This window comes from Elephas maximus, chromosome 1 (assembly GCF_024166365.1).
Source record: "Elephas maximus indicus isolate mEleMax1 chromosome 1, mEleMax1 primary haplotype, whole genome shotgun sequence".
Lineage (NCBI taxonomy): Eukaryota > Metazoa > Chordata > Mammalia > Proboscidea > Elephantidae > Elephas > Elephas maximus.
In genome coordinates this window covers 8,784,899-8,802,528 of record NC_064819.1, presented here as the reverse complement: position 1 = coordinate 8,802,528, position 17,630 = coordinate 8,784,899, and positions in this window count along the sequence as shown.

The following is a 17,630-nucleotide window of genomic DNA, read 5'->3' as shown; positions in this document are numbered from 1 at the left end:
TACCTATGAGACCTTGGCCATTTATATAATTTCTTCGCACCTTAACTTCCTCCTCTATCAGATGAAAATACTAATATATATATATACACATTTTTTTTTGCCTTGCCCTGGTTATTATGAAACTGGAAGTAGATAATGAGTGGGAATGCACATGGCAAATTCTAATATGCAAATGAAGTGCGATGTATCAAATTGTACAACAGTAAGTCCTCCGTCTACTCCTGTTTAGAAGGAATCAGCTAAGTTATAATTGTAAGAAACACAAAGGAAGGCTTATTTCTTCTTTTCTGAGCGTGAACTGATGTCTGGGCATTTTTTTTTTAAATTAACTTTTATTGAGCTTCAAGTGAACATTTACAAATCAAGTCAGACTGTCACATATAAGTTTATATACATCTTACTCCGTACACCCACTTGCTCTCCCCCTAATGAGTCAGCCCTTCCAGTCTCTCCTTTCGTGACATTTTTGCCAGCTTCCAACTCTCTCTATCCTCCCATACCCCCTCCAGACAGGAGATGCCAACACAGTCTCAAGTGTCCGCCTGATATAATTAGCTCGCTCTTCATCAGCATCTCTCTCCTACCCACTGTCCAGTCCCTTTCATGTCTGATGAGTTGTCTTCGGGGATGGTTCCTGTCCTGTGCCAACAGAAGGTTTGGGGACCATGACCGCCGGGATTCCTCTAGTCTCAGTCAGACCATTAAGTATGGTCTTTTTATGAGAATTTGGGGTCTGCATCCCACTGATCTCCTGCTCCCTCAGGGGTTCTCTGTTGTGCTCCCTGTCAGGGCAGTCATCGATTGTGGCCGGGCACCAACTAGTTCTTCTGGTCTCAGGATGATGTAGGTCTCTGGTTCATGTGGCCCTTTCTGTCTCTTGGGCTCTTAGTTGTTGTGTGACCTTGGTGTTCTTCATTCTCCTTTGCTCCAGGTGGGTTGAGAACAATTGATGCATCTTAGATGGCCGCTTGTTAGCATTTAAGACCCCAGATGCCACATTTCAAAGTGAGATGCAGAATGTTTTCATAATAGAATTATTTTGCCAATTGACTTAGAAGTCCCCTCAAACCATGTTCCCTAGACCCTAGCCCCTGCTCCGCTGACCTTTGAAGCATTCATTTTATCCCGGAAACCTCTTTGCTTTTAGTCCAGACCAATTGGGCTGACCTTCCTTGTATTGAGTGTTGTCTTTCCCTTCACCTAAAGTAGTTCTTATCTACTGATTGATCAATAAAAAACCCTCTCCCTCCCTCCCTCCCTCCCCCCTTTGTAACCACAAAAGTATGTGTTCTTCTCCGTTTTTTCTATTTCTCAAGATCTTATAATAGTGGTCTTATACAATATTTGTCCTTTTCCCTCTGACTCATTTCGCTCAGCATAATGCCTTCCAGATTCCTCCATGTTATGAAATGTTTCAGAGATTCGTCACTGTTCTTTATCGATGCGTAGTATTCCATTGTGTGAATATACCACAATTTATTTACCCATTCATCCGTTGATGGACACCTTGGTTGCTTCCAGCTTTTTGCTATTGTAAACAGAGCTGCAATAAACATGGGTGTGCATATTTCTGTTTGTGTGAAGGCTCCTGTTTCTCTAGGGTATGTTCTGAGGAGTGGGATTTCTGGGTTGTATGGTAGTTCTATTTCTAACTGTTTAAGATAATGCCAGATAGATTTGCAAAGTGGTTGTACCATTTTACATTCCCACCAGCAGTGTATAAGAGTTCCAATCTCTCCGCAGCCTCTCCAACATTTATTATTTTGTGTTTTTCGGATTAATGCCAGCCTTGTTGGAGTGAGATGGAATCTTATCGTGGTTTTAATTTGCATTTCTCTAATGGCTAATGATCGAGAGCATTTTCTCATGTATCTGTTAGCTGCCTGAATATCTTCTTTAGTGAAGTGTGTGTTCACATCCTTGGCCCACTTCTTGATTGGGTTGTTTGTCTTTTTGTGGTTGCGTTTTGACAGAATCATGTAGATTTTAGAGATGAGGCGCTGGTCGGAGATGTCATAGCTGAAAATTCTTTCCCAATCTGTAGGTGGTCTTTTTACTCTTTTGGTGAAATCTTTGATGAGCATAGGTGTTTGAATTTTAGGAGCTCCCAGTTATCTGGTTTCTCTTCGTCATTTCTGGTAATGTTTTGTATTCTGTTTATGCTTGGTATTAGGGCTTCTAAGGTTGTCCCTATTTTTTCTTCCATGATCTTTATCGTTTTAGTCTTTATGTTTAGGTCTTTGATCCACTTGGCGTTAGTTTTTGTGCTTGGTGTGAGGTATGGGTCCTGTTTCATTTTTTTGCAAAAGGATATCCAGTTATGCCAGCACCATTTGTTAAAAAGACTATCTTTTCCCCAGTTAACTCACACTGGGCCTTTGTCAAATATCAGCTGCTCATACATGGATGGATTTATATCTGGGTTCTCAATTCTGTTCCATTGGTCTATGTGCCTGTTGTTGTACCAATACCAGGCGGTTTTGACTACTGTGGCTATATAATAGGTTCTGAAATCAGGTAGAGTGAGGCCTCCCACTTTTCAGTAATGCTTTGCTTATCCGTGGCTTCTTTCCCTTCCATATGAAGTTGGTGATTTGTTTCTCTATCACCTTAAAAAATGACATTGGAATTTGGATCGGAAGTGCATTGTATGTATAGATGGCTTTTGGTAGAATAGACATTTTTACTACGTTAAGTCTTCCTATCCACGAGCAAGGTATGTTTTTCCGCTTAAGTATGTCCTTTTGAATTTCTTGTAGGAGAGCTTTGCAGTTTTCTTTGTATAGGTCTTTTACATCCTTGGTAAGATTTATTCCTAAGTATTTTATCTTCTTGGGGGCTACTGTGAATGGTATTGATTTGGTTATTTCCTCTTCGATGTTCTTTTTGTTGATGTAGAGGAATCCAAGTGATTTTTGTATGTTTATCTTATAACCTGAGACTCTGCCAAACTCTTCTATTAGTTTCAGTAGCTTTCTGGAGGATTCCTTAGGGTTTTCTGTGTATAAGATCATGTCATCTGCAAATAGAGATAATTTTACTTCCTCCTTGCCAATCCGGATGCCCTTTATTTCTTTGTCTAGCCTAATTGCTCTGGCTAGGACTTCTAGCACAATGTTGAATAAGAGTGGTGATAAAGGGCATCCTTGTCTGGTTCCCGTTCTCAAGGGAAATGCTTTCAGGTTCTCTCCATTTAGATTGATGTTGGCTGTTGGCTTTGCATAGATGCCCTTTATTATGTTGAGGAATTTTCCTTCAATTCCTATTTTGGTAAGAGCTTTTATCATGAATGGGTGTTGGACTTTGTCAAATGCCTTTTCTGCATCAATTGATAAGATCATGTGGTTTTTGTCTTTTGTTTTATTTATGTGGTGGATTACATTAATGGTTTTTCTAATATTAAACCAGCCTTGCATACCTGGTATAAATCCCACTTGGTCGTGGTGAATTATTTTTTTGATATGTTGTTGAATTCTATTGGCTAGAATTTTGTTGAGGATTTTTGCATCTATGTTCATGAGAGATATAGGTCTATAATTTTCTTTTTTTGTAATGTCTTTACCTGGTTTTGGTATCAGGGAGATGGTGGCTTCATAGAATGAGTTGGGTAGTATTCTGTCTTTTTCTATGCTTTGAAATACCGTTAGTAGTAGTGGCGTTAACTCTTCTCTGAAAGTTTGGTAGAACTCTGCAGTGAAGCCGGCCAGGCCAGGGCTTTTTTTTGTTGGGAGTTTTTTGATTACGGTTTCAATCTCTTTTTTTGTTATGGGTCTATTCAGTTGTTATACTTCTGAATGTGTTAGTTTAGGTAGGTAATGTTTTTCCAGGAATTCATCCATTTCTTCTAGGTTTGCAAATTTGTTGGAGTACAATTTTACGTAGTAATCTGAAATGATTCTTTTAATTTCAGTTGGATCTGTTGTGATGTGGCCCATCTCGTTTCTTATTCGGGTTATTTGTTTCCTTTCCTGTATTTCTTTAGTCAGTCTAGCCAATGGTTTATCAATTTTGTTAATTTTTTCAAAGAACCAGCTTTTGGCTTTGTTAATTCTTTCAATTGTTTTTCTGTTCTCTAATTCATTTAGTTCAGCTCTAATTTTTATTATTTGTTTTCTTCTGGTGCCTGATGGATTCTTTTGTTGCTCACTTTCTATTTGTTCAAGTTGTAGGGACAGTTCTCTGATTTTGGCTCTTTCTTCTTTTTGTATGTGTGCATTTATTGATATAAATTGGCCTCTGAGCACTGCTTTTGCTGTGTCCCAAAGGTTTTGATAGGAAGTATTTTCATTCTCGTTGCATTCTATGAATTTCCTTATTTCCTCCTTGATGTCTTCTGTAACCCAGTCTTTTTTCAGGAGGGTATTGTTCAGTTTCCAAGTATTTGATTTCTCTTCCCTAGTTTTTCTGTTATTGATTTCTAGGTTTATTGCCTTGTGGTCTGGGAAGATGCTTTGTAATATTTCGATGTTTTGGATTCTGCAAAGGTTTGTTTTATGACCTAATATGTGGTCTATTCTAGAGAATGTTCCATGTGTGCTAGGAAAAAAAGTATACTTTGCAGCAGTTGGGTGGAGAGTTCTGTATAAGTCAATGAGGTCAAGTTGGTTGATTGTTGTAATTAGGTCTTCCGTGTCTCTATTGAGCTTCTTACTGGATGTCCTGTCCTTCTCCGAAAGTGGTGTGTTGAAGTCTCCTACTATAATTGTGGAGGTGTCTATCTCACATTTCAGTTCTGTTAAAATTTGATTTATGTATCTTGCAGCCCTGTCATTGGGTGCATAAACATTTAATATGGTTATGTCTTCGTGATCAATTGTCCATTTTATCATTATGTAGTGTCCTTCTTTATCCTTTGTGGTGGATTTAAGTCTAAAGTCTATTTTATCAGAAATTAATATTGCTACTCCTCTTCTTTTTTGCTTATTGTTTGCTTGATATATTTTTTCCATCCTTTGAGTTTTAGTTTGTTTGTGTCTCTAAGTCTAAGGTGTGTCTCTTGTAGGCAGCATATAGACGGATCGTGTTTCTTTATCCAGTCCGAGACTCTCTGTCTCTTTATTGGTGCATTTAGTCCATTTACATTCAGCGTAATTATAGATAAATAAGTGTTTAGTGTTGTCATTTTGATGCCTTTTTATGTGTGTTGTTGACCATTTCATTTTTCCACTTACTTTTTTGTGCTGAGACTTTTTCTTAGTAAATTGTGAGATCCCCATTTTCGTAGTGTTTGACTTTATGTTTGTTGAGTCCTTACGTTTTTCTTGGCTTTTATCTTGAGTTATGGAGTTGTTATACCTCTTTATGGTTACCTTAATATTTACCCCTATTTTTCTAAGTAAAAACCTAACTTGTACTGTTCTATATCGTCTTGTATCACTCTCCATATGGCAGTTCTATGCCACCTGTATTTAGTCCCTCTTTTTGATTATTGTGATCTTTTACATATTGACTTCCATGATTCCCTGTTATGAGCATTTTTTTTTTATTAATCTTAATTTGTTTTTGTGATTTCCCTATTTGAGTTGATATCAGGATGTTCTGTTTTGTGACCTTGCGTTGTGCTGGTATCTGATAGTATTGGTTTTCTGACCAAACAATATCCTTTAGTATTTCTTGTAGCTTTGGTTTGGTTTTTGCAAATTCTCTAAGCTTGTGTTTATCTGTAAATATCTTAATTTTGCCTTCATATTTCAGAGAGAGTTTTGCTGGATATATGATCCTTGGCTGGCAGTTTTTCTCCTTCAGTGCTCTGTATATGTCATCCCACTGCTTTCTTGCCTGCATGGTTTCTGCTGAGTAGTCTGAAGTTATTCTTATTGATTCTCCCTTGAAGGAGACCTTTCTTTTCTCCCTGGCTGCTTTTAAAATTTTCTCTTTATCTTTGGTTTTGGCGAGTTTGATGATAATATGTCTTGGTGTTTTTCTTTTTGGATCAATCTTAAATGGGGTTTGATGAGCATCTTGGATAGATATCCTTTCGTCTTTCGTGATGTCGGGGAAGTTTTCTGTCAGCAGATCTTCAACTATTTTCTCTGTGTTTTTTGTCCTCCCTCCCTGTTCTGGGACTCCAATCACACGCAAGCTATGCTTCTTGATAGAGTCCCACATGATTCTTAGGGTTTCCTCATTTTTTTAAATTGTTTTATCTGATTATTTTTCAGCTGTATGTTGCTGTTAATTCCCTGGTCCTCCATATTTCCCAGTGTGCATTCTAATTGCTCGAGTCTGCTCCTCTGACTTCCTATGGCATTGTCTAATTCTGTAATTTTATTGTTAATCTTTTGGATTTCTACATGCTGTCTCTCTATGGATTCTTGCAACTTATTAATTTTTCCACTATGTTCTTGAATAATCTTTTTGAGTTCTTCAACAGTTTTACCAGTGTGTTCCTTGGCTTTTTCTGCAGTTTGCCTTATTTCATTTCTGATGTCCTGAAGCATTCTGTAAATTAGTTTTTTTGTATTCTGTATCTTTTTTTATTTGATAATTCCAGGATTGTATCTTCATTTGGGAAAGATTTTGATTCTTTTGTTTGGGGGGTTGTAGAAGCTGTCATGGTCTGCTTCTTTATGTGGTTTGATATCGACTGCTGTCTCTGAGCCATCAAAGATATAGTAGTGGTTTATTCTGTAATTGCTCGCTGAGTCTTATCTTGTTTTGTTTTCTTTCAATATACGTGGATGGGCTACTAGATTGTGCTGTCTTGTTTGTTGTAGCCCTTGACTTACTTATGACCTATTGCCAGCTGGTTTGGGCTGTTGCCAGATATATATGCCTGAGTCTATTCATTATTCTTGAGTAGAATCTGATTTTGGGTCAACAAGTGTGTGCTGCACCCTAACACCTATCCACCTCGAGAAGTAGTGGTGATAGTTGTGTGCACCAGATTCTATTAGCAGCTGAGTTTCACCCTCCGGGGAGGCAGGATGCTGACAGGGTTCCCCCAAGTGTCAGTGAGGTAGATATGTCTCTATTCCTATGGCACCTTGGTGGGAGGGCACTGCAGCTGTACCTTAGGCCCCCAATGCAAGTACCTCTACTGATTGGTAGACGTCACCCTCCTTAGACCCCTAAGGCAAGGGGCTAGGTGGTCTGGGGGTAGCTTCAGCCCTCAGCTCCCTGTTGTGGGTCAGTTAGGGCTCTGTTGAATAAGCAGAGATATCAGACCTGGGAAACTTGTTTTTCCAGAAAATCCGCTAAAAAAAAAAAATGCAGTCAGATCCCTATCAGAACTGCCTTTGGATTATAACCACCACCTTGTTCCCTGTAAGGATGAAATTCCGAGATTTGGATCATATATGCTTGGCTGTAGCTGGTTCTGTGTTTTAAGTCCAATTAGGGATGGATTTTTGTTCCATGGGTTTTTTGTGGTTCCTTCTCTCAGGCCGGAAGAATGGGTTAGGAAAAGACAAAAAAAAAAGGGGGGGGGAAGCAAAGCCGCCACGGAGCCGGAGCTGTTCTCCCTCTGGTTCAAGAAATTCCAATGTTAATGAAGCCGCCTGGGAAGGGTGGGGGAGGGTTCAGAGAAATAGGAGAGTAGCACCTCGGAATATAGCCAAAGTTGCTTTTCTTGCTTGGAATGACTATTTTATCTGAGATTCCCGAGGGGCGTGTCGCCTATGTGTGCTGGCTGTGTGGAGATTGCCCCCAAGGGTCTGGCCCGCTGAAGCCAAGGTCAGATCCTTCGCTGCCAGTCCAACACCCAGCGTCAAGGTTCCCCTGCTGGGACGCTGCACTCCCGGCTCTAAAATCAGTCACTGTCTCCCGGGGACTTCTCGTCCTGCCAGCCGCGTCGCTGCCACCCCCTCGGACCGGCTGGGCCCCCTTCCGGGGTTAGTTCAGGGGAGTAGGGCTGCGCCCCATGCTTGCGCCGTATCAGCGCCCAGTCAAAAGCCTGGCGCCAAGGTTCCCCAGCTGGGACACTGCACTCCCAGCTCCAAAACCAGTCACTGCCTCCTGGGGACTTCTCCCACCGGCCGCGTCACCACGCCACCCCCGCAGACCAGCTGGGCTTCCTCCTGGGGTGTGTTCGGGGGGGTAGGGCTACCCCCCTTGTTTGCGCGGTCAGCTCCCTTGGGCCCAGACCTAAGCCGGGCGCCAAGGTTACCTGACTGGGACGCTGGCTCCAGGCTCCGAAAACAGTCGCTGCCTCCCCGTATTTGTTCGTTCTCCATCTCTAAATCTGTGTTTGTTGTTCAGGGTTCGTAGATTGTTATGTATGTGATCGATTCACTTGTTTTTCCGAGTCTTTGTTGCAAGAGGGATCCAAGGTAGCGTCTACCTAGTCTGCCATCTTGGCCCCACCTCCCCCCATGTCTGGGCATTTGAAAGAAGTTTGCCAACCTTTGCAGCTCCAAGGGAATTTATTAAATGTGATAATTCCTTGCATTAAGAGGCAGCATAGTGCTTAATGACATGGACCTTTGAGCCACACATCCTAGGTTCAAATCCTGGTTCTGCCATTACCATTTGTGTGAGTTTTGGCAATTCCTATGACAGCTCTGTGCCTCAGTTTCCTCATCTGTAAAGTGTGAGCGCTATAACAATAGCCCCTCACAGGGTTGTTGTAAGGATTGAATGTGTTAATATACAGAAGTAACTTAGAAGGGTGACTGATACGTATTTGGTTTTATTATTACTATTATGTCACTTACTGCTTTTCCAGAATGTTTGCATATTACATCTCATTTGCCTGTCATCACAGTGACCTTGAGAGGAAGCAGTCACATTTTACAGGTGAGAAACCTATTGCTGCAGCCACTTACTGAAGCTCACACAGCTAATTAACGGCAGCATAGCAGTAAATGTCCAGAGCTTTTTTCGATAGACTTTGACTATTGTACCCTAAGATCCTCAAACTGGGAAAATGGCTAGAGACTCAAATGATGGTCAACCTACTTAACAAGCAGTCATAACAGGCTCATTACTTAGGCAAGAATTGAGACTTACTTTGGTTTGTAATCAGAATTTTTAAATGAAGTTGAGAATTCATTAAATCATTTAATACATGAAATTATACTAGAGTGTATTTTTAGCATTAAATAGTAATAATTTTTTTTTAAAGAAAACAGGAGTCTTCTTACTATTGAAAATTTATACCTTACCTCTTTCCACTGTGTTCCAACTGAAACATTCGTGATGTTCCAAATGGAACATAACCCCAAACCCAAGTCAAATTCTGATACATAGCGATCCTCTCGGACAGAGTAAAACTGCCCATGGGGTTTCCAAGCCTGTAATTTTTAGGAACCAGACTGCCTTGCCTTTCTCCCGTGAAGTGGTTGATGGGTTCGAACCACTGGTCTTTTTGGTTAGCAGCCAAGTGCTTAGCCACCGTGCCACCAGGCTTCCTCTATTGGAACACAGGGCTCAATGAATACTTCAGAGATTTAAAAAAATAGAACCAAACAACTCATTGCTGTTGAGTTGATTCCAACTTGTAGTGACCCTATAGGACAGAGTAGAACTACCCCATAGTGTTCCCAAGGATTGGCTGGTAGATTTGAACTGCCAAACTTTTGATCAGCTGCTAGAGCTCTTAACCAATGCACCATCAGGGCTCTAAAAAAGAAGAAAGAAAGAAAAAAAAAAAAAGGACACCAAACTCAGTGCTAAGCTACCCTTCTTTTTTCTGCTAGAGCTAATTCAGGTCAAATAGACATGTTTATTAAAATAGCTTTATTAGGTTGTTAAGGGGAAAATGTATATTTTTACAACTTAGATTACCTGCATTATTGACTACGAGAATATCAACGAAATAACTGGCACTGAGTTTTAGCCACTAAAATCTGAATTTGGGGGCCCATCTGAGAAGTCCAAGTGGCAGGTTTCTGGTGTTCATCCTGAAACTGGCTGATGGGTGGGGACTTGAACACAGGTGGACTGCATGTGGCTGAGGAGTGGGAGTCACTCACTATTGATTTAAATAAAATGCAAGAGGAAGACCCTCCCAGGGCAGCAGGGATCAGCTGCTAGTTCCTGAGAGACACTGAGTCTGGCTAAACATTTTCTGGGTTTCCTAATGCAGGAGTGGAAGCTTGTTGCATTATTACGTTTTCATTTTTTGACAAGAGAAAGCACATGCATCCACCTGAAGAGACCTTTTTTAAAATTCTGGAATCAAACCTAAGCAGACATTCAAGGAATGAGAATTTCTATAAAGAACTTTGAGTAACACAGTGGACAGTATCTTCAATGACAGCCCTTATAAAAGACACTAAAATCCTTCTTAAATAGACAATTCTTATTTCAACTTTCTATAGCAGCAGAAGGTATAACATTAAATTCTAACTTAGTGAAATCATTTTTTTTTTTTTTTTTTTGAGAAGGTGATGAGAATGAGCTGAGCTAATACATAAAGTCACTTTGTTTTCTGATAACACCTTAAACTAGAGTGAAACTAGAGAATCTAGATCGGGGTCAATTCCTGTGCCTCCAGGGGGCCTGGCCAGTACCATCAGTGACTGAGCTAGGCTGTGGCGACAGTGGTAAGTAGGAGACCATGGGCTCCAGCTGAATGGGAGCCATGTGAGAGTGTGGGCCAGTGTCATCAGACCTTCTGACCTTTCCAGAAAAGCAACACATCCTGATTAGGTATGTGTGATATCTTCCTATTTTATAGTATTGACAACTAATTCATATTAAAACAAACAAATAAAAAACAACATGACACATGAAAAATGACATATGCATGCGGGTTATTTAAGGCAGCATCACCTGTGCTGGCATGTTTGGAAATAGCCTAATATTCATTAATAAGGGACCAGTGAAATAAATCATGTCATAGCTATCAATGGAATACTACGCAGCTGTTTTAAAGCAAAAATGAAAAGTTCTTTATGTCCTGATATGGAAATCTCAAAGACATTGCTAATGAAAAAAGTCAAGGTGCAGGGGACTGGGTATAGTATGCTATCAGTAGTCCAGGTGTAGTTGAGTTGATTTTAACTCGTGTCTACCAGAGTAGAACTGTGCTCTGTAGAGTTTTTTTCAGAAGTAGATTGCCGGGCTTTTTTTCTGAGGTGGTGCTAGGGAGACTTGAACCTTCAAGCTTTCCATTAGCAGCTGAGCTCATTAACCATTTGCACCACTGAGGGAACCATATAATATGTGAGTGTTACATTTTGTTAAGAAAAGTGGGGGGAATTTCCTAGGCTGTAGGCTGTGATCTTTATAGGAGTAGATTGCCAGGTCTTTTCTCCTGCTAAGCAACGGGTGGGTTCAAATCTCCAACCTTTCAGTTAGCAGCTGAGTGCTTACCCGTCACGCCACCAAGGTTAGTCTGAATCAACCTAATGGCACACAACAACAACAACTTTATATATATAGATACACATATACACATACATAAGCATGTAGGTATATATCTCATTTACTTGTATATAGTTCATATATTTAGAATGATAAACAACGATTAATAACACTAGCTGACTAGGGTGGGGAACTGGAAAATGCTGAATAAGCGCACTCCTTTTTGTATATCCTTCAGAGGATCCCACATTGCTCTTATATCGTTCAGGTTTACAAAATGGACTTCTCCTCTCACCCAGAAAGAAGGTCAACCCTCACCTTCGTGTATAGTTGCTACGGGGGCGCCCACTGCTACAGGCAAAGTTATTTTTCAGGAAAGAGCTTTCAGTCTTTAAGTGCTTGTGGAGTTGGCTTGCTTGAGACCCTAAAGTTCTACCCCATATAACATGGAACGGAAAAGAATAACAAATGCTAAAAGCAAAGGAATTGTGACTTACTGAATTAATCATCCAGGCTCCAGTTCCATTTCATTTATCAATAAAGAAACAGGCATATTTGTGTAGCATATTAAATGTCCAACTTTAATTTCTCCCTCCACGCAGGCAGAAAACTCGTTCCTTGAACGCAAAAAATCCCATTTCCTTTTTCACTAGTTTCTCCAATGCCTGTTCACCAAAATACTCCCACATTCAAACAAACATATCATTTCTCTGATTCATAGGTTGGGAAATTAAGCTTCTTAAGTAGCTTCTACCCCCATGGGGATGGGGTGGAAGTGGTGGTGGGAACAGCTACTATTAATATAAATCCCATTGCTGTTGAGTTGATTCTGATTAATAGTGACCCTATAGGACAGAGTAGAACTGCCCCATAGGGTTTCCAAGGAGCAGCTGGTGGATTCGAATTGCTGACCTTTTGGTTAGCAGCCGAGTTCTTAACCACTGAACCATCAGGACTCCTCATGAACTACAGGGATGTTCAAAAATCTCTTCCAACCTCAGCCTCACTTTGCGGCCTCCACATTTGTGTGGTGTGTTAGCCAACAGCACATGCACGTTGGGAGGAGTCACACATTCTTTCCCCATTACCCATAGATGAACTGACCAAATTCATGCTCATTTAGGCCAGCCCTGGTGGCACAGTGGTTAAGAGCTTGGCTGCTAATCAAAAGGTCAGTAGTTCAAATCTACCAGCTGCTTCTTAGAAACCCTATGGGGCAGTTCTATGCTGTCCCATAGGGTTGCTGTAAGTCGGAATCGACTCAGTGGCAACGGGTTTTTTTTCTTTTTTATACTGAGTTAACCGTAGGCAGAACAGGAGTGAATCAAGGTAAGATGGACTTTGAATTCCCAAGTGGAATGAGTCGCAGAGCAGTAAGAACAATTATACATTGAGTTGTAACTTTAGTGCATTTGAATTGAGAATATGAATATAATCTAAGAAATCTAGTAATTTCAGGCTACTTTCTCTGTTGTTACACTAAAGTAAGTTTTCAAATGTAAAATAAGACAGTTCTCCTGGGTGTCCTCGGGAAGGTGCCCACTGACAAGAGAGAGTAAAGGAGACTTTTCTACATTTCTCTTCAAGCATCTGGATCATAGGCATTTACAAGAGGGGTGGTCGTTATCTAGGCCTGGCTACCATCCATGCCATGTGCCTGGACCCTTCTCAGAAGCTCAGAGAGTAGGTCCTTGTGTATTGTTACTTAATTGCATTCTCTCCATAGCTTCCAAGGGACTGAATGAGTTCCCTCCTGCCTTCATTTTCATCCTGATATCATACTCCCTGTACTAAGTGGTGGCCACAAACTGGATTTATTCTGTTTCTGAAATAGTAAGCTCTACCATGTCAGAAAGCTTTTGAACTTGGTATTTCCTTTTTTGGGAACATTATTCCCCCAGGTCTTTCCATGGTGGGTACCATCTTATCCTTAGGTTTCTGCTGAAATTTCACATACACAAGAGTTTTTCTTTGACCAACTCTCTTAAGTAATCACCCCATGACTCTATCACATTCTCTTATTTTTTCTTTCTGAAATATCATAATCTGCAATTATTGTTTGCCCATTCATACACTTATTTATTTTCTGTATCTCTGACTAGATTATAAATTTTATGAGAGCAAGAACTTGGCTTATTCATCACTGTACTCCAGGCACCTAGAACAGAGCCCAGAAAAGAAGTATTTACTGAATTAAAGAATGAAAACATTTTCCAGTACCTCTTCAGCTGGCAGAGCATGGGAGTGGAGCACCAGCTCCTGGAGTTGGGGAGGTGCGTCTGGTGGAGCCACAGAGTCTGACTGCACATTCATTCCACAGAGAAGATCTATAGCCCACTGGGCAACAATAAGAGGAAATGCATTGTAAAGACCATTCTGAATCTCTGGGGCGATTTTCCTCTATATGAAATGTAAGATTGGAGAACGTATATTTCCCTGGTGTGAAGGGACAGAATTTATTCCCTCCCTCTCTTTCTTTCTTTCTCCCTTCCACAGATATTTATTGTGCCTTAGAACTTAGTACGGTGACTGGCCTACAGTTCAGTATAACTGTGAGCAAGGCAGAGAGAATTCTCAGCCCTCATGTTACTTCTGGAGAGCTGACAGACAAGATCAGAGGCAATTGTGATTCAGTGAGGGAGGTTCTTAGACAGGAGATGGAAGTAAAAGGGGATTTTCCTCCTCACTTGGGTTCATGTATGGCAAAGAAGGGGGTGAGGAACATTTCAGGGATCACCACCTGGGTATCCAAAGACCCAAATAATTCAAAAACATGTTGTTTCACCAGGCAGCTCTCCTGCTGTGTACAGTTACAAATAATTGACTTAACATCTATTGACTGTGTCTGCCTTCTCGATATATTTATTCACTTCCTACCTGGTACTTGGAGGAATTTTTCAGGATTACACAGAAAAATTGGATCTGGAATAAAGGGGCTAGGGCTCAGATCATCACTTTGATATGAACCAGTCCCAGACTGTGTTTCTTTCCCTAGACTTCTGGTAGTGGGGGGTCAGCCATCTACTGGGAAATCTAGCTCCTCAGGCAATTCTCACGAATGCCAAGGTTTAAGCCAGTTGTGTTAGACTTTAAGCAATTTGACTTAGAAATTAAGTCTTTCCTCAAGGGTGCCCTATATCACCACTCCTATTTAACATTGTACTGGAAGTCCTAGCTACAGCAATAAGGCAAGAAAAAGAAATAAAGGGCATCCAAATTGATAATGGAGAAGTAAAACTGTCCCTATTTGTGGACAATATGATACTGCACAAAGAAAACCCCAAAGACTTCACAAGAAAACTACTGGAACTAATAGAAAAATTCAGCAGAGTAGCAGGATACAAGATGAACATACCAAAATCAGCTGGATTCCTATACACCAATAAAAAGAATGATGAAAGGAAATCAGGAAAACAATACCATGTATAATAGCTCCTAAAAAACTAAAATACTTAGGAATAAATCTAACCAGGGATGTACAATACCTGCACCAAGAAAACTACAGAACACTACTCCAAGAAATCGAAAGAGATCTACATAAATGGAAAAACATACCATGCTCATGGATAGGTAGACTCAACATTGAGAAAATTTCAATTCTACTTAAAGCAATCTACAAATGCAATGCAATCCCAATTCAAACACCAACAGCAGTCTTTAAAGAAATGGCAAAACTAATCATTAACTTTATATGGAAAGGGAACAGGCCCTGGATAAGTAAAGCATTACTGAAGAAGAATAAAGTAGGAAGACTTGCACTACCTGACCTCAGAACCTGCTATACAGCTCCTACTATACTGTCAAAACAGTGTGGTACTGGTACAATGGCAATGGAACAGAATTGAGAATCCAGATGTAAATCCATCCATCTATGGTCACCTGATCTTCAGGAAAGGCCCAAAGTCTACAAATGTGGAAAAGACGTATTTTTAACAAATGGTGCTGGCAAAGCTGGATGTCCATTTGCAAAAAAATGAAAAAAGACCCATACCTCACACCATACACGAAAACTAATTTAAAATGAATCAAAGACCTAAATATGAAACCAAAAACTATAAAGGCCATAGAAGAAAAAATAGGATCAATGCCAGAGGCCTTAATACATGGAATTAACAGGATACAAAACCATAACTAACAACCCACAAACTCCAGAGGATAAGCTAGATAACTTCGATCTTCTAAAAATTAAACACTTATGCTCATCGAAAGACTTCACAAAGAGTTAAAAGAGAACCTACAGACTGGGAAAAAATTTTGGCTATGACAAATTCCACAAAGGTCTAATCTTTAAAATCTACAGGAAAATCCAACACCTCTACAACAAAAAGACAAATAATCCAATTAAAAAAATGGGCAAAGGAAATGAACAGACACTCCATCAAAGAAAACATTCATGAGGCCAACAGACACATGAGGAAATGCTCAAGGTCACTAGGCATTAGAGAAATGCAAATCAAAGCCACAGTGAGATACCATCTCAGCCCGGCAGCATTGGCATGAACCAAAAAAAAAAAAAACCAGAAAATGACAAATGTTGGAGAGGCTGCAGGAGATTGGAACTCAATGTACCACTGGTGGGAATGCAAAATGATACAACCATTCTGGAAAAACGATACGGTGCTTCCTTAGAAAGTTAGAAATAGAAATACCATGTGATCCAGCAATCCCACTCCTAGGAATATATCCTAGAGAAATAAAAGCCATCACATGAATAAGCATGTGCACACCCATGTTCATTGCAGCACTGTTCATAATAGCAAAAAGATGGAAATAACCTAGGTGCCCATCAACAGATGAATGGATAAACAAACTATGGTACATACACACAATGGAGTGCTACCCAGTGATAAAGAACAATGATGAATTTGCAAAGCATCTCACAACATGGATGAATCTGGAAGGCATTATGCTGAATGAAACAAGTCAATCACAAAAGGACAAATATTGTATGAGACCACTACTATAAAAAACTCATTGAAAGGTTTACACACACAAAGAAACAATCTTTGATGGTTACGAGGGAGGGGAGGGGTAGGGATGGAAAAATGCTAAGTAGACAATAGATAAGTGGTAACTTTGGTGAAGGGTAAGACAGTACACAATACTGGGGAAGCCAGCACAGCTTGTCAAAGGCAAGGTCATGGAAGTTCCATAGGCACATCCAAACTCCCTGAGGGACTGAATTACTGTGCTGAGGGCTGTGGGGACCATGGTCTCGGGGGACATCTAGCTCAATTGGCATAACATAGTTTATAAAGGAAATGTTCTATATTTTACTTTGGTGTGTAGCGTCTGAGGTCTTAAAAGCCTGTGAGCGGCCATGTAAGATGCAACACTGGTCTCACCCTGTTGGGAGCAAGGAAGAGTGAAGAAAACCAAAGACAACAGAAAAATTAGTCCAAAGAATTAATGGACCACAACTACCACTGCCTCTACCAGACTGAATCCAGCACAACTAGATGGTGCCCAGCTACCACCACTGACTGCTCTGACAGGGATCACAATAGAGGGTCCCCAACAGAGTTGGGAAAAAATGTAGAACAAAATTCTAACTTGCAAAAAAAGACTAGATTTACTGGCCTGACAGAGACTGGAGAAACCCTGAGAATATGGCCTCTGGACACCCTCTTAGCTCAGTGATGAGTCACTCCTGAAGTTCTCCCTTTAGCCAAAGATTAGATAGGCTCACAAAACTAAATGAGACTAAATGGCCACATCAGCCCAGGGGCAAGGCAGGAGGGGACAGGAAAGCTGATGATTAGGAACCCAAAGGTTGAGAAGGGAGAGAGTTAACATGTCATGGGGCTGGTAACCAACGTCACAAAATGGTATGTATACTAATTGTTTAATGAGAAGTTAGTTTGTACTGTAAACCTTCATCTAAAGTACAATTTTAAAAAAAAAGATCATAGCAAAGAAAACCCTTTGGGGCAGTTCTACTCTGTCACATGGGGTCATTATGATTCAAAAATCGACTCCATGGCACCTAACAACAACAATACACTGCTACAATATATATATAAAATAACAGTGCTGTAGTGTTTGAATAATAAGTGTCATATTGTCTAAAGAAAGCAATGTGGCTGGAAACTAAGGAAAAAAAAAAAAAAGGAAAAAGTTAATTCTTTCCTGTTTAGCCTGGCATGTAGCAGGGATTCAATGAATATCTGTTAAATGTTAAATTTTGTGAGATAATCAAAGTGATTCAAAACCTCATTGAACTTCAGTTTCTTTAAGTATAGGTGACTTGAAAGATTGTAAAGAATATGAATAAAATCATACAGAAGACATCAGGCATTATAATATCCGGCCAGTGTAGGACTCCTACAAATGTTAGTTGAATCTGGATCTAGATGAGGAGTTAGGAGTAGACACTTTGG